This window comes from Wyeomyia smithii, chromosome 2 (assembly GCF_029784165.1).
Source record: "Wyeomyia smithii strain HCP4-BCI-WySm-NY-G18 chromosome 2, ASM2978416v1, whole genome shotgun sequence".
NCBI lineage: Eukaryota > Metazoa > Arthropoda > Insecta > Diptera > Culicidae > Wyeomyia > Wyeomyia smithii.
The window spans coordinates 161,219,633-161,238,659 of NC_073695.1; the positions used below are offsets into that span (position 1 = coordinate 161,219,633).

Here is a 19,027-nt window from a genome sequence, read left to right on the forward strand (position 1 = left end):
TGTGGTCTGATGAAGAATTGCCCTCGGAATGGTTGGAGGGTCTCATATGCCCGATCTACAAAAAAGGTCATCGCCTGGACTGTAGCAATTATCGGGGCATAACTCTTCTCAATACCGTGTACAAAATTCTCTCCCGCATTCTGTTCCACAGACTGAGGCCGTTGCAGGAGACCTTTGTTGCCGAGTACCAATGCGGTTTTCGAGGGGGACGCTCCACGACGGACCAAATGTTTACCTTGCGACAAAAAACAATATCGCACGCTTAGCCTTGGGGCTAATAGCGGTCTCGATCAACTAGATTAGTTGAGAGAATTCGTTATCGATATTGTTTTTTGGCACATTTTGCATGTGTAGGATAAGTACAACGATACACCGTGCCCCAGTGCTGAGTCGAGAAAATTTCCAGCCCGAAAAGATCCTCGACACGATCGGGAATCGAACCCGATATCACAACCGTGTGGGAGAGCTAGCCGACCGACATCGAGGACCACAATTACCTTGCGACAAATCCTGGATAAATTTCGAGAATTCAACTTACAGACGCACCATCTGTTAATAGACTTCAGGGCAGCGTACGATCCAGTCAAGAGAAATGAGTTATGACGGATCATGTTCGAACATGGCTTCCCAACAAAGCTGATTAGGTTCATACGTGCCACCCTTGAAGGTTCTACATCAAGCGTCAGGATAGCCGGTGAGATATCGGACCCTTTCGTGACGTTAGATGATTTAAAGCAGGGTGATGGGCTGTCGAACTTATTGTTCAACATCGCATTGGAAGGTGCTATACGGAGAGCTGGTGTGCAGAGAAGCGGCACCATCATTACGAAATCGCACACGCTTCTAGGTGGTCCCCGTGGTTCTGTGGTTAGCGATGTCGGTCGGCTAGCTCTCCCACACGGTTGTGATATTGGGTTCGATTCCCGATCAGGTCGAGGAACTTTTCGAGCGAAAAATTTTCTCGACTCAGCACTGGGGCACGGTGTGTCGTTGTACTTATCCTACAACATGCAAAGTGTGCCGAAAAACAATATCGATAAAGAATTCTCTCAACTAATCTAGTTGATCGAGACCGCATTAGCCCCCAGGCTAGCGTGCGATATTGTTGTTTGTTCTAGGTTTTGCGGATGATATCGACATTATTGGTATTAATCGTAGAGCAGTGGAAGAGACCTTCGTACCTCTCAGGCGAGAAGCTGCGAGATTAGGGCTTGTCATAAACTCTGCCTAAACGAAATACATGGTGGCTGGCAGAGTGCGTGGTAGTCCGTTGGAGGTTGGTGCTGCGGTGGTGTTAGATGGGGAAACATTTGAAGTAGTCGACGAATTTATTTACCTGGGAACATTAGTGACATGTGACAACGAGGTTAGCCGTGGGATAAAGAGGCGGATAGCAGCCGCAAACAGGGCCTTTTACGGATTACGTAACCAGCTAAGGTCCCGCAGTCTGCAAATCCGTACAAAACTTGCATCCTATGAGACACTGATTCTTCCGGTGGCTCTCTACGGCCATGAATCATGGACGCTGAAAGAGGCTGATCGGCGAGCTCTTGGTGTTTTTGAGCGTAGGGTTTTTTTTTAAACCTTGGCGGCAAACTAGAAAATGGTGTTTGGCGCAGACGCATGAACCATGAAGTGTACCAGGCATACGAATCGGCGGATATAGTCAAGCGGATGAAACACGGCAGGCTTCAGTGGGCTGGGCATGTAGCGAGAATGCCGGATGAGCGTCAAGCGAAGGCTATATTTAGCAGAAATCCCGATAGAGGTCGTCGACTTCGGGGTAGACCCCGCACTCGTTGGATGTGTGCTGTCGACGAGGATGCACGCGATATAGGTGTTAGGGGCGATTGGAGGATAGCAGCCCAAGACCGAGTGACATGGCGACGTATTCTGGATTCGGCACTGGATTGATAATCGGTCTGTTGCCTTAAAAGTAAAGTAAAGTAAAGTAAGTAAGTAACAAGTGGCGAGAGAAGTTTCTCAAAATTAAAACTTATAAAGACGTAACTACGATCGACCATGTCGCAAGAACGTTTGTGTGGCTTGGCGATGATATCGATAGAAAGACAGGTGCTTCAAGAAATTGATATGTTGGAAACGATAAAAAAATTTGCAACATTGAAAGCATGAAAAGGTAATTTTTGAATTGTTAACACAACACATGCTGTCTAATCAAATTTTCGAGTCTATAGAAAATGCGTTTCATATAAAATAAAAACTTGAAGGGGGGGGGGGCCAAATCAGTCTTCGCCTGCAGCTCAAATCAGCCTTCGTCCGCCCCTGGTAACAAGCACACCTTCCTAATACGAGACACAAATGGACGAATCAAAACTATTAACAAATGTACAATATTGTGGATGTTGACACAAGGTCGGCAACAGTTGTCTTCCGATCGACTTCGTCGCTTCCAACAAAACGCAGTGGACCACTCAACATTGCAAGGAAACAAAAGCGAACAAACCGGTAGTTTTGTTTCTACTGCAAGCAGAAGAATACTAAGGATGAACACATTCAGTAAAAAAAATCGCAAAGTTCATTGATCAAGTGTATTTCACAAATATGTGAAGGAAAAAAAAGTGTATTTCACTAATACAATAAATTAAATTTATTTTAAGTACACTATCTCAAATATTATTTATTTATTTATAACAACATGCTTCACTACGACAAGCCTTTTGGCCTGCTTCGTCCACAGAACAGATATTTTTCTGCTCGATGACGAAAGTTTGGGACCCCATCTACTCATATCGATTCTGAAGTTCACCCGCGACGTGTTTGGTTAGAAAAGGTCGTGCTTCTTGCTCGGTACCATTCGCTAGTTCCTTTTCCAGTTTGAAGCCAGCTTTGTTTTGGGCACGGTTTCCATGTTCTAGCAGCACATGTTCAGCACTTTGTTCGTAACTGACAACGGATCGTGATCCGTTATTACCGCGTAGAATCCGATTAGGAGTTTGAGATGTTAATCTCTCAGTTGCTATCGATTCAATATTGTATAACTTTTACACCCCTTTCGCGGTGTCTTGTTCTGCAAGTAGTGCGTTAAACTATTAAATATCAGTCACGAAACATTTCGAACATGGGCGCCGTCACAGAAACACATTCCTCTACTTCCTTTTAAAGGATCTTTAGTGCTTGGGTTGTCTCAAATCAAGTGCTCGGACAGGCGAATATTATCCATTTGAATTCTCTAAAATAAAATATGATAAACAGCTTATATAACACGCGATCAACAAAAGATTCCTGTAAAATTCTCACTTGTGGGCAAGTAATGTTTCGTTATTTTTAAATTTAGCGGAATATTCAAATGGTTAGATTCCTGGAGTGTTTTTAGGACATTTTTTGACGACCACATCATCCTGCATCAGGAAACCTTTTTGCAGAAGGATCTAGTAAATTGAAGACAACGTCGATAGACTGCAGGCAAATATATAGACTGGTTGCTCGGTTTTGTGGCGAGTTAAATAATGATGGTCGATGGTCACATAAAGTTCAGTCCATAAATCCTCCGTTTCTTGGTCATATAGTCCACTGATAGCTGGAAAATTAAACCCTTTTTCGCACACTTGACTCACCAAGGAAATCACTAATTCTGCGGAATGAATTGATGAAAATCCACATTGATAATCTGATGCCAGTCCGACGAAAAATTCGCGAATGCAGTAGAAATACTTATCGTTGCCGATTATTTGATCCCGCACTGAATCGTATAGCGAATTTCTTTATTCCACCAGCTCACCTCGTTTTGACCTAAAAGCGCACTAACTGCTGTCAAACCCCTTCTTTATTCGCTCGATATTGACCCAGTTTTGACCTGGAAGCGCCTGCAAAACAGACAGGTTCGCACTGTGATTTTTGTCAGTTTTGCGAGTGGGTTCACCAATACTATTACATCGTATCTGTCAAAACGGTCAAAACACGCGGGTGATGCTGAAAACAAAAGAAAAATGTGTTGTCGCCTGTGCAGTGAAATCATGGAACGCAGAGAGAAATAATTGCTGCAGCAAAGGTATTTGTTATGGAATTAATGGAATCGGATTTAGATTTGGATTCCGATTTCGATTCCGAGTTCGAAAGTGCTTTAATCAGAATTTTCAGTGAGCCATCGAAAACAAGCAGGAGTCGGGTGGCGTATTTGGTCATCGACGTAGTGGAAAAATATACGGATGCGTTTGTTATTGTTGCTGTTTTTCAAGCTGCAAAACCAAAACACGACCAAAACAGAAATCTTTTAATGTCGGCAATAATATCAAAAATGATTTGTTATTGTTGTATTTAGGATTGGCATCCGCAATACAAGAGCAACCGATCGGATAACATTTGTTTTTCACGCTTCTGGAGTTGCATCCAAGTTGCGACCGATCGAATATACGTAAAGCTGTCATAAGTTGAAAACAGACTGAAATCAGCTGATCGCAACTGTCTTGTGGATTGCCTTATTTATGTTTACATTGCACATAGTCTCACGGACACCAACGCAAGGCTTTAGATCGTAGATCGAGATCGAGATCGTTTTTTTATTCCACACGAAAGTTGGCACTAACCCCGTGGAATAAAGAAATTCGCTAGTAGTTATACATTGAACTGGCCTTCGTTCGTGTAAACAACAAATCACAAACAGCATCGTAAGAATTTGACATTTTAAATAAGGTGAGGTTATTTGGTGGGAACAAACCAACATGTTTTATGAGAGGTATGCACATTTGTATGCTTGTTGGTGAAAATTCTCAGGTTGAAAATATTTTATTGTTCAAAGGCGTTTGACGATCCTAGTTAGAGCCGGTAAATTCCAGTTTCAACTGTCACGGTATTATTTATTTTAAATGATAAATTTATTGAGGAATTTATTCAGTTTTACAGGAATCGCGCATTTATTTGGATTTTGTTTTTTAAACCCGATGCCATATGAATTAACCTTTTATTAAAGCATCATGTGAATGACAAGCCAAGATGTATATTGCGGTGGGAAAAAAGTTTGAGGATGGATAATCAGAGATACGAGAGTTACTCAGATTTACTCTTTATTTTTCTGGTTTGCTCAGAAAAACTCCTGAAAATTCAAATTTACTCACTGTCTTGCCCCTCGCTCGCAACCGCAAAAGAAAAAAAAAGTGGAAGAGGTTGTTTATAAGAAACGACCGCAAGGTTAACGTAGAATCACGACAGCCTGTCTTATGTCAATAAAATTTTGCAAAAGCTTTGGGAATACACTCGATTAGGGTTAATCATTTTAATGGTGTGAAGCGATATATTTTTCCGTATATGTTTCGTATAATATTTTTGCTGGGTATATTATGGAATGGGATAACTGGAAAAATAGGTGTGACTAATTTTATTTCCAGTTATGCCATTCTACAACGTTCGAAAAAAATACACCTCATTAATTCTGGCTCAGAGCGATCATTTGATAAGCTCCACCTTTATTTCTAGTTTTAAAGTTTTTCCTCAGTTCCATAGCACGGATGTACAAAAATGATTTCTTGTGGACATTCTGTCGAGCCGGACCGATAGCACTCTCATGGAGGCAAAAAAATAACATGTATTGTGTCGTGTTGCGCGGCTTGGAAGGAAAAAATGTTTCCTTCCCCGTGTCGCATGGACATTAGTACGGTAGACATTAGTATGAAGGTGGAAATTCTGCTGTGATGTCAAGCAATAACCGTCTTCTTCAAGACGTTACATCCTTGTTAATGAAGTGTTATAAATTTTCTGAAACGGACTCAGCACCGTGAGCAGAACTTACTGAACTTTTCTGTTTGGAATCGGATTAGTTTCGCATATACCGCTTGTGATGCACGGTATCAATGTATCGTAAATACAACACACTGCTGAGCAATTGCAGCAGCATCAAACTGCAATCAAAGTTGCAGTTTAGTAATAACCATTCATTATGCTCTTGCTTCATGGTCCAGAGAGCGCGCGATATCCGCTCTGTGGAATGGGATAACTGAAAAAATAGGTGTGACTAAAGTCGCAACCAACGTCCGTGTGGTATCGGCACAATCATGGAATGAATTATACATAAAACACAAAGCGCGCATTCTTAGTCAACTAGGTATATTCTGTCGACCTTGTTAGGGAAAGAAGCATTGTGCGACCAATCAGAGGTCGACATTTGCGTTTCGACAAGGCTTGACAATTTTCAATAGTACAATCGTTCGAACAATCAGATTACAACTTTCTGCATTTGGACGGGTGCTTGGTTGATTTTCCATTCGATTACTGCAAAAATGACGAAAGTCGGTTGGAAACTGACTGAGCTTAAAACGGTTGAAAATGGACAATTTTTGTGACGCTCTCGATGTTTTTGGTTTTTGAAATTGGATCCCTGTAATGAAATTGGTCCCCTGTATATGTTGCCGTAAGACGTAATTCTACGTCAAAAAAGAATGGAAGTGGTTAATGACAAAGCCGAAAAGTACTGTCACATACATCCACATTCAGACCGCCAACATAATATGTGGTATATTATACCACCACCCAATGAAATTCATTCTACCAAAAACGTATAACTGATAGCGAATTTATCCACTCCACTGGGTCAGTGCCAACACCTGGAATAATGAAACGATACTGCGACTCACGACGTAATCTAAAGAGATGCTAGGCAGTTGTCTACATTCAAAGCTCATGTATTAGTGCGCCAAAACTGGCTCAACATTCGCTGCGCAACTATCCATTTTAGGGTGCCAACTGCACTATAATGGTTCGAATGAAAGCGAAATAGAATCGTTCTGACAGCAGTTAAAGCGAATTCAGGGTGGCCACTCAAAATCAATTTTCGATTTCCCGGTTTTCCCGATGAAATTTATTAAAATTTCCCGGTGTTTTATTTTTTAAAAATATGAGAAAAACATAAATTTTCACATGTTTATTTATGTCCTTGCCAAATAGTCAGGGCTAGTAGCGAGTCACTTTTTAGTGACTTTGTCACTATTTTGAGCCTGGTCACTAAAAAGTCACTATTTACGCTAAAAAGTCACTAAAGTCACTATTTTACGACAAAATGGTCACTATACTTTTTTAGCTTCAAATGCATTTTATTAACTACTAGCTGACCCGGCAAACTTCGTCTCGCCTATTTTAGTGTTCAATTTAAAAATTTTAAACATTTCAAATTCATTGATTCCATGCGATTTGTTTATATAATTTGAAATGATTGGTTTTGTCGGAATGACAACATCCTCGAATTTTGGCTTTTTTACATCACCTCTATTCCGGAAATATATTGAATGCATTTCAGTTATTTTCGTTGTTTTTTAGAAACTTAAAGTGGTCATCTTCGACTTCAAAATGGTGTCCGGGGTCAATGCTTGGCTTCTATACATCATTTCGATTACGGAAATATCCATATGTAGTAGTATTCGGTTATTTTCGGCTGTCTTCCAGAAGTTTCCATTTTACAATTTAGTGAAGATGAAGATACCAGTATCTGAGGTCAATTTTTAGCTCCTTGCATTATTCTGGATTCGGTGATACACATGGTGGTATTTGGTCACTTCAGGTTGTTTTTCCGAAACCGTAAGTCGCCATATTGGATTTTAAAATGGCATTTGGAGACAATTTCTGACCCCTTAGCGTCATTCTGGTTAAAGAAACACTCATATTGGATAGTATTTTGTCATTTTTGGCTGTTTTCCAGTCACCGGAAAACGACATCTTATATTTCAAAATGTTGCCTGAGGTCGATTTGTGGCTTCAGTGCATCATTACAATCCCGGATATACCCATATTGGGTGGTATTTGGTCATTTGCCGCTGTTTTTCAGAAACCGGAAGACGCCATCTTGAATTTCAAAATGAAATGGCATTAGGAGACAATTTTTGGCCTCTGAGCGTCAATCTGGTTGAAGGAACACTCATATTGGGTGGTATTTGGTCAATTTCGGGTGTTTTCCAGACACCGGAAATCGCCATCTTACAATTCAAAATGTTGTCTGAGGTTGATAGGTCGATTTGTGGCATCAGTGCATCATAACAATTCCGTAAATACGCATATTGGGTGGTATTTAGTCATTTGCCGCTGTTTTTCGGAAACCGGAAGTCGCCAACTTGAATTTCGAAATGGCATTAGGGGACAGTTTTTGGCCTCTGAGCGTCATTCTTGTTGAAGAAACACTCATATTGGGTGGTATTTGGTCATTTCGGCTGTTTTCCAGACACCGGAAGTTGCCATCTTACAATTCAAAATGTTGTCTGAGGTCGATTGGTCGATTTGTGGCTTCAGTGTATCATAACAATTCCGTAAATACGCATATTGGGTGGTATTTGTTCATTTGCCGCTGTTTTTTGGAAACCGGAAATCGCCATCTTGGATTTCGAAATGGCATTTGGGAACAATTTTTGGCCTCCGTGCGTCAATCTGGTTAAAGAAACGCTCATATTGGGTGGTATTTGGTCATGTTCGGCTGTTTTCCAGACACCGGAAGTTGCCATCTTACAATTCAAAATGTCTGAGGTCGATTTGTGGCTTCAGTGCGTCATAACAATTCCGGAAATACCCATATTGGGTGGTATTTGATCATTTGCCGCTGTTTTCCAGAAACCGGAAGTCGCCATCTTGGATTTCAAAATGGCATTGGGGGACAGTTTTTGGCCTCTGAGCGTCATTCTGGTTAAAGAAATACTCATATTGAGTGGTATTTGGTCATTTTCGGGTGTTTTCCAGACACCGAAAGTCGCCATCTTACAATTCAAAAAGTTGTCTGAGGTCGATTTGTGGCTTCGGTGCGTCATAACAATTCCGGAAATACCCATATTGGGTGGTTATTGATCATTTACCGCTGTTTTTCGGAAACCGGAAGTCACCATCTTAGATTTCAAAACGGCATTTGGAGACAATTTCTGGCCTGTGTGCGTCATTCTGGTTTAAGAAACACCCATATTAGGTGGTATTTGGTCATTTTCGGTTGTTTTCCAGACACCGGAAGTCGCTATCTTACAATTCGAAATGTTGTCTGAGGTCGATTTGAGGCTTCAATGCATCATAACAATTCCAAAAAAAACATTATGGACATGTTTGTTACACCTAAAAACATTCACTTGCAAAATTTGGTTACATTTGCTTGATTGGTTCTCGAGCTGTGCGAAATTTGAGTTTAGTTTTTATGGGACCCCTCTCTTATAGAAAAGGGAGGGGTGTCAAACCATTATGGATATATTTGTTACCTCTAAAAATATTCACCTGCCAAATTTGGTTCCATTTAGTTGGTTAGTTCTCGAGATAAGCAGAAATTTGTGTTTCATTTGTATGGAACCCTTCCCTCACAGAAGAGGGAGGGGAGTCAAACCATTATGGACATATTTGTTACCTCTAAAAACATTCACATACCAAATTTGGTTGATAGGTTCTCGAGCTGTGCGAAATTCGTGTTTCATTTGTATGGGAACTTTCCCTCACAGAAGAGGGAGGGGTGTCAAACCATAATGGATATATTTGTTACCCCTAGAAACATCCACCTACAAAATTTGGTTCTATTTGCTTGGTTAGTTCTCGAGATGTGGAGGAATTTGTGTTTCATTTGTATGGAACCCCTCCCTTCCAGAAAAGGGAGGGGTGTCCAACCAATATGGACATATTTGTTACTCCTAAAAACATTCACATGCCAAATTTGGTTCCATTTGCTTGATTAGTTTTTGAGATGTGCAGAAATTTGTTTTTCGTTTGTATGGGACCCCTTCCTTCCAGAAGAGGGAGGGGTCTCAAACCATCATAGGAACCTTTCTCGGCCTCTAAAACCCCTACAAACAAATTTTCACGTCGATTGGTTCGGTAGTTTCCGAGCCTATATGGATCAGACAGACAGACAGACAGACAGACAGACCGACAGACAGACAGACAGACAGACCGGACTGCATTTTCATTGGTATAGATAGATAGATTAACTATTGTTATATTGCAACATACTTTAGAAAGCTTGCTTCTCATTTACAGAATATTTGGACAGTTCGGTTTGTAAGGCATTTTTGTTAACTTTTCCATCATAGAAGTTTCATGCCAGGCAATGTTTTTAAATTTCTCATCGAAGTGAACAGTGCAGAATAGTTACGAACGAATTGTCTAAGAGCTGCAAGGTTTATTCTACAAGCTACTCGCGTTTTAAACCAGTGTTGTGCGTGAAATTCCGTTTGTAGTTTGATTTGCTTGTCTCAAATCAACTGTTCCTCCTGGTTGAAGTTGATTCAAAAATTTCGAGCTTATATTGTGCATAGTCGTATTGAGGCAAAAACATCATATCAAGAAGACTGGCATCTTTGGATCGATCCTATACAAATGACGAGCGTCAAATTAAACAGCGCACTCCATCCATTGAAGGTGGAAGTTTGCATCGCTGCGAAGACAGAGTGGGCGTATGTGGTGGTCCAACCTGTGCGATCGGCTTGCATTTGCATCGCCAGCACACACACACTAGCATGCGTCAGTTCCACTTTTACTCGAAAGACTGCGCTGCCAAAACTGTCGCTCAATCTCAGGCAGAGTTCCCAGTCTTCTTGATATGATGTTTTTGGTTGAGGTCTCAATTCTTAGAATTTTGCTTTCAATCATCCGAACCTACCGGTGTTTACCAGATACCATTTCGAAGTTCCATAATGATAACCCGTTCTACGCATATTTGTCCCATGCTCCAGATCAAACAAACGAGTGTTTAGTGGGACGAATTTGATTAGAAAATGTCAAGTGGGTTAAATATGCGTGGAAAATCATTGATGGGACAAACAGGCTTAGTATTGTTTTTGCAGATTTTCGGAACGAACAATGCTATTTTTAATATATTTTGAAAAACCAACTTCAAACGCTTTTCGAAGCTGTTACAGGCGGCCAGGGATGCCACATGTACAGATTAATCTGTATTTTACAGATTTTTGGCCGAAGTAACGATACAGAATCTGTACATACAGATATACAGATTTTTGTCGAAAAGCACAGATTTACAGATTTTTCGAAATTGACATTAATTTTTAAAAACAATCCAAATTTTATTTCACTAAATATTAAGCATATTATATTTTCAACTCCTCACACGTTTTAAGCTAAAGATTTTGTTCATGTACCATAAAAACTTGAAAAATACAAAGTTCTTTATGTTTAAACAATACAGATTTTTTTACAGATATTTTTGTTCCAGATACAGATGCTCAGATTTTTTGAGGGAAAACACAGATTTAAATGTGGCAGCCCTGCAGGTGGCACGGATTCCCAGATTTTCTGGATAACCGCTTTTACCGCTTTACAAGTTGGAGATTTTGTAAAAAAAAGTTTATTGAGTTGAGATCAGGTGAACTTAACGGCAATTTATTTCTATTCAAAAAATCCCTCGAATTGTCCCTATACCAACCTTGAGTCAAGTTCGCAGTATGCGCTGATGCGCCGTCTTGCTAGAACATATAGAAATTAGCTCTGAAAAGTTTTCGAAGACACGGGGTAACGTTTTTTTCCAAAACTACCGTTTTATAATAAACAGCATTAAATTCGGCGTCTTTGTAAATGGAAATCAGAGGAAGTTTACTCGCTTGAAAATTGCTCCCGAGACCATCACTAAAGCTGTACTCTGCAACTGGCCCTGACACAAGTAAAAGAGATTTTTAAGGCTGTTCGCACCTACGCGAATTCTCATATGCAATTGTCAATTTATGTGTTAAAACAAAAGCAAAAATATTTCCCTCCTTCACTTTCGCAAGTAAAAACCAAACCAATATCAACAGAGTCGTCAGGGCCAATCGAGGAACACTCCTTTAGAACTCTGAAATGTTGTCTCTTGCTGATACCCACATTCGATTGTTTTGTGTAACCAGTCACACTCCAGGCCAAATAGTTTCTCATCAGAAACAATGAACTCGCGAACAGCGAGTTGTGAAAGTATCATTTTCACTCTATCGAGCCTCTTTTTCTAAAAGAATCGGCCAAAATATTGTGGACCGATTCAATAGATATATGTACTCAGATGGGTGATTACAACCTGAACGTTATCATTTCGCCGGACACGCTTCTTCATAACAGTCACAAATTTACGACTTGCGGCATCCTTGCTGATCGTGGCCGACAGAATTTTCAACGATCCCCCAAAGAGAATGTTTCCTTGTATTTTTCGATGGTTTAACAAACGAAATCTCGCCTAGCTTCACATGATTTGAGATGTTTGAATATTGTGCAAGGGCAGTCACTGACCAAAAATCGTTTTACTACGACTTTCCGGATTTGTTACATCGCACATCAAGAACTAAATACAACTGATAGACCACCAACACACCGATGCGTATTCGAGAGTGATACATTCGTTCACGTACTTTCATTAACACTTATAACTCGAAAACTGGTATTCGAATATATTGAACAAGGTGTTATTAAAACCATTTCAATGTGAAATTATGATACAGATTTTAGTTTTTTCTATGAGAACAAATCATTGCACATCCTATGTTCTAAAGACATAAATTTCAGATAAAATTTAATGAATGGTTCAACAATAAATTTCAAAACCCTCTTGTATATTTTTGGTCACTATTTGGTCACTTTCTAGTCTCAATTTGGTCACTATTTTAATGAAAAAAGTCACTAAAGTCACTATTATTTTGCTTCAAGTTCCCTACTAGCCCTGCAAATAGTGATAGTGATTTAGCTGTTTGCGACTTTAGCAAGTACCTTCTTGCATAATTGTCGCCCTTTTTATCTCCAAGTCGTTGACAATCTTCGCCAGCTCGTGCTTTCCTGAATCCTTCTGCATTTATTCTCAGTAAAAACTGCTTTTGAGCTTGCAATGCTTCTGTATTAGAGTGTCAATGAATTTAACCATCGAACTTCTCTCGGTTCTCGAAAAAAGTCCTCATGCATAATTTAATCGCAGACTTCGGGAAGAAGAGCCTTAGAGTAACCAATGAAAAATTGCACATGAAATTGTCATAGTTTTTTTTTATGGCAAACGTCTTAGAAATGCAAGAAACGTCGAGGTCTTTTATCTCGAACCAATTTTTTTCGAGAAACATCGATTCTGGAACTAACAAAATTTCCGAGCTGGGCCCAATGGCATGTATGAGAGATTTTCTCAGACCCGTTGTTTTATTCTCATACATTCAAACTACAGAATGTCTTTTTAAAGATTTGGATTTATTCGATGTTACTCTTTTAACTGCTAATGAGAGAATGAATGGGTCGTACAGAATTGATGCCAGCCAAACAGGTAGCGTTTTATCTCTTACATAGACGAGGGGTTATTGAATACCGAAACATCCTCCCTACTAAAACAAAAAAAAAAAGCTATTCCAAACAATAGTCTTTATATCTAGCTGGAACACGAATTTCTCTTTTAGGTCTTGTATTAGATATCTTGTCAGACTTTTGTGAAACACGTGCACCTGCTTCAATAAAAGGTGATGTGGTAACACATGATGACGACTCTGTGAACGAACTCGACGGTATGGATGGCGATGCAATCACAGTAGGCTGCGGTGAAATATTTTCCGATTGACTGTCAACAATTTCTCACTGTTGACGGGAGTTCTCTCACATTCGGATCTCTGTGTCACAGCTTCAAGTGAAGGAGTTCCTGACGACGGAATTTGGTTTGGATTCTTTACGCGGCTTCAAATGCACCAAGCTTCGTCGATAGTCTACACCTTCCACATTTACTTGATAGGATCGGTCGTTAAAGCGGTTTGAAACTTTTCCAGGAGTCCACTGTTTGGATTTTTCCGGATGTAATTGGACATACACAGGTGAGCCGATCTGCAAATCTGGTAATACACGAGTCCTTTTATCATAGTGATATTTGTAGGACTTTCGGTTCAGTTCTATTGCCGCAGGAACATCTCTGATAACGTTTGGAAATAGGCGCATTGCCGACGACGGTACAGCACAACGCGTAGAGCGCGAAAATAAACGAGCTGCTGGACTTGATCCAATCTTATTTGGAATATTCCTCCAATGCAGGAGTGCGTAACAAAAGTCAACTCCTGATTCGTTTGCTTTTTTAAGCAACCGCTTGGCAATTTTCACGGCAGCTTCCGATTTACCGTTGGCTTGTTGATGATGGGGAGCTGAAGTTACCAGCTCAAAATCCCATTCGCAAGCGAAGGCCAACATTTTCGCGTTGACAAAGGTAGTCCATGACGTGCAAAATTTCGTTTGCATGCTTTGATGACGGAGTCCGGTGTCAGGTCTTGTAACTCATCCACTTCAAAAAAATCCGAATAATGGTCAACGGTGACTAAAAGTTTAAGTTTAACACCTTGGTTCTCGGCGAAAAACACATCCTGGAATGGAATGGCTCATTAGTGGAGGATTCGGCTACGACGGGGCGAACTTCGAGCAAGTGGCACATTGTTTAAGGACATCTTCAATCTGCGAAGACATTCCTGGCCAGAACAAATTGGCCCTGGCGAGTTTTAGAGTGGCTTCCAATCCATTATGGCTGACATGGCATTTGTCTATCAGCTTCCGCCGCAGAACGTGCGGAACTAAAATACGATCACCGCGGAAAATGACACCATCTTGAACAGATAATTCGTTGTGATAGTTGTAGTAAATTTTGACACTGTCGGGAACGAGGTCTGCTGAGGCCGGCCATCCGTGATGTATGTAGTTGCACAGCAACTGCATCGACTGGTCCTTACCGGTCTCCATCGTAATCTCTTTCAAACGACTATCCGAAACGCACAAATATGGACTTATTTTCAGCTTTTCCACCTCCACCATCACTTTGCAAATGTTGAGCTTGTCGTATTGATCAGAATGTTTTCCTTCGGAAACAGGAGCTCGAGATGAAGCATCTGCGACGACGTTTTATTTACCAGTAACAAATTCAATTGAAAGTCGATACCTTTGCAAGTTCAGCAACATATGTTGTAGTCGCCGTGGTGCTGATAGTAACGGTTTCTGAAACAAGGCGACTAGTGGCTTATGGTCAGTTTTAATAAGGGTTTTGGGATTTCCGACGATTAGCTGGTCGAAACGTATGCATGCGAATAGAATCGCTAGCAGTTCTTTTTCTATCTGAGCATAGTTACGTTCTGTTGGGGTCAACGTACGTGATGCGTAACCGATGATTCCGTCTGATTGGTAGACAGCAACACCAAGACCGAAACAGCTGGCATCGCACTCGATGATTAATGGCTCATGGACGTTGTAATACCGTAAGGATCGTATGTCTGCTACCAGTGACTTTACTGTATTGAACTCTTCTTCTTCCACTGAAGTCCATTGCCATGGTACTGTCTCAGAGATTAGTTTGCGAAGATGTGTGAGGTTGGCACTTAGATTTCCAATGAAGCGACTCAAGTAGTTGACCATGCCAGCAAAACGATGCACTTCTTTTCGATTAGTAGGAGTAGGGTACTCACGAATTGTTGAAATTTTGTTCTTATTGGCTCTTATTCCTTCATCAGTCAGAACGTGTCCATAAAATTCTACGGAAGTTCTGCATAATCGAACCTTTAATCGCATAATCGAACCTTTAATCGCATCAGAAGATTTTCCAAGCAGCGGTTATGATTGGCCAACGCTTCTTTTAAATTGTCCCCAACACCATAAACTAACAAATCGTCTGCTATGTATCTACGCCTTTTAGGCCCTCAATTGCTTCCTGTAATTTCATTTGAAATATTTCTGGGGCAGGAGCGATTCCGAATTCGAGTCCATCGATAACGACCAAACGGGGTTCAAAAGGTGGTGAGCTTACTACTTGCTTCGTCGAGTACTACGTGCCAAAATCCTTTTTTAGCGTCGACTGTTGAAAAAACCTTTGCCTTGCCTAGTTCGGGGAGTATTTCATCCAAAGTGACGAATTGTAAATTCGGTTTTTTTAACGCCTTGTTTAGTGGGATTGGGTCTAAACAAATTCTGATGTTGGATGAGTTTGGGTCGCGTTGCACAAGTACTATGTTACTCACCCAATCAGTATGAGCGGTTTCCTTAACAATTACACCATCTTTTTCCAAAGAAGCGAGTTCAGCCCTGTGCTTATCTCTCATAGCGATCGATACGCGACGTGGTGGTTGTATTGTCGGACGAACGTTACAGCCTACTTCAAGAGAAACTTCTCCAGACATTTTTCCATAGCCGTTAAATATGTCTGCATGGGCTTCGACTATCTTCTGAGCTTGAACACGGTACACATTGAGAAGATTCTCAGTTGAGTCCGTTGGTTTGTTCCCGCCGAACGATACAGTTTTACAAAATTTTACGAAACCGAGGATTCGAGATGCCTTAGCTGACAGTAGAGGGCGATGTTCACCTTCTACTATTTGGAGAACTAGCGAGTATCTTTCGCCTTTGCGGCGACATGGAATTTTTATCTGCCCAAGAACGTTGATGTTGTTGCCACCGAAACTTTGAAGGCGGAGTTTCGTCGGAAGCATCTGCGGTTGTACTTCTCCGCTGAGTTTAGTAAGACACTCACGACCAATTAGGCTAGTATGGCACCTGTATCTAACTCACACTTTATCGATTTCCATGTATCACCGAACTTCATATCTAGTTCTGCTAGTACACTTCCACCTTTTTCTGTATTGTCAACAATTTTTCCGATTTCTATTTCTTCGCTTTCTTCGGAAGATGAATTATTTGGGACAACTCTTCATCTGACTCACTCGACTCGCCGTTTATTTCTTTCACTCTCTTCCTGTTTTTTTGTATTCTGATTGCGGTTTACTTTGCACACCTTCTCGGAGTGGTTTTTCCCTTACACTTATGACTTCGTTTTCCTAGCGCAGGACACAATCCTTTTGAAAACTCGTGTCGGTCTCCACAAAATTTACAACGAAGTGATCTTGGATTTCGTTTTATAATTTTGTTCACTTCAGGATTTATCGCAAGGCCTAGTTCTAACGATCGTTTTTCTGCTATTTCCTCTGCTCGGCCTTATTAATAGTTATATCGGTTATCGTGAGCATTTTTGTGCGCAGTTGGGACCATTTATTAGCGGTTACGACTTTGTACGTTAAAAACTCTTCTTCCATTACTCCCAATTTTGCGATTTTAGCTAACATTTTAAGCCTGGATGTAAAGTCATCGATCGTTTCACTAGATATCTGTACTGCGGTGAAAAAATCCAAACGATCAATAATTATATTTCGTTTTGCAATAATTTTATTTTAAATAGCTGTCAACGCTGCTTCCGGACTTTCTTGTTCTGCCGGTGTCAACTCAAAGTTGAAGTATTTTTTCCTTGCTGGTTCACCAATAACTGACAGCAGAAAACTAACCTTCTGGCCATTTTTTTCCGCTGGCCATTGGTTCATTCCAACAGCATTGGAATAAGCTTTCCAGCTGTTCACAGAAAAATCCCAATTTTGCTCCATGTCACCATCCAGAACTAAAGGTGAAGGTTGGGGTACTGAAAAGTTTGCTCCGAACGATTGAGCATTGGTTGCTGCTCCTGTAGTCTGTTGCATGCCCACGAGAAGCTGGCTGAAAAGCCTTGTCTGATGCTCCATGAACATTTGGAACTGCCCCGAATCCATATCGAAATAGATCTTTTTTGAACACGTTTGGACGCGTTAAGTTTTCACGAACTTACGGACGAAAAGCACTTTACTTGCGATATCGATGACGCCAAGAAAATGCACTTAGAAGCACGCCATTGCTTCTGACACCATGTTTTATTCTCTTACATATATGTGTGCGTTATCGCAGATCAACTTTGGTCCATGACGTTTGTTGGTCAATGATGTTTGTAACTAGGAACAATAATGAGGGAAAAAATCACTACACAACACATTCATGAAAGTTTCCGCGGTTTCTCGAGTTTTGATAAAAAACGTTACAATTCTATAATATTTCACATCGATCAATTTCATGACCAAAAAGAACAAAAACCAAAACAAACGCCGTGTTGCCGAATATGTTGGTTACATGATATTTGACAGATAGATCCCCCCTGTTCTCATATATTCAAACTACAGAATGTCTTTTAAAAGATTTGGATTTATTCGATGTTACTCTTTTAACTGCTAATGAGAGAATGAATGGGTCGTACAGAATTGATGCCAGCCAAACAGGTAGCGTTTTATCTCTTACATAGACGAGGGGTTATTGAATACCGAAACACCCGTAGAACAAATTCGACCGACACTCTGACTAAACAATATGAAAAAAATATTATTTAAAACAATCAGAGTAAAATGCGACTTTTTCTGGAAATCCGAATGACCACAGCAATTCCGAAATCCGCGTTAAAAAAAACAAATCATGACAGTTTTTCATGAATGCGATAACTATGAGCTCTTGTTTTTTGAACAGTGTACAGCACATCCTAACAAAATCGTCTAGAAATTTCGTTCTTGTGCTGCCGGAAAGATTGAAAAATAATTTTTGCTTGATCTCACAAGTTTATGAATGTTTATTTAATTCCCTGTTCAAGCTTGATTTTTTTCAGCGCTGACTTGCTACGAAGCGGCTGCTGACTTTGGCTGAAACCAACAAACAGCTTTTCCATAACTGGCAGAATCATGGCAATGAGATCATTATGCAAAGAAAATTACAGGTTTCACGTTGACAGTTCCTCAGAACTTGTTGAACAAATGAAACGGCAGACATGCAGGATCTTGATTTTCCCGGCGTAAATCCTAATTTCCCGGGGATTTGAAATTCCCGGCTTTTTCCCGGTAGAGTGGCCACCCTGGAATTTTTATTCCACAGGGTCAGTGCAAGTCTACCCAAGAATAAAGAAATGGCATCATGATTTAGAACGCAAGTAAGAAAGAGATGCCAGATAATTGTTTATGAACTAAGCACGTGCGACGGTGGATTGAAACTGACAAATTTACGGTGCGCTTTGGGCAACACGCCGGGTCAATACTGGGTCAAAATCAAGCGAAAGTGGGTGAGCTGGGTGGAATAAAGAAATTGCCATTAGATCGCAACTGGGATTGACACTGGGAACAAATAAATTCGCGCAGTTAAAAAAGCTGAATGAGAAAAAAAAATAATTATAATAAAACATACGGGTGAAAAGACATAGGTACATATGCATACACACATGCATATATAGAAAAATAATTATAATGAGAGTAATAGTAGTAGTAGTTGTCAGAGA

At 40.4% G+C, this 19,027-nt stretch overlaps 1 long non-coding RNA gene across 1 annotated transcript; it reads right to left on the minus strand.

Moving 5' to 3' along the window:
* Positions 1-2,665: 2,665 nt before the first annotated feature.
* LOC129724013 (uncharacterized) lies at positions 2,666-4,603 on the minus strand. The gene is made up of 3 exons (XR_008727860.1): positions 4,451-4,603; positions 3,259-3,930; positions 2,666-3,190 (listed from the first exon to the last, which is right to left on the minus strand). It is a non-coding gene; the product is annotated as an uncharacterized LOC129724013 (long non-coding RNA).
* Positions 4,604-19,027: the final 14,424 nt, after the last annotated feature.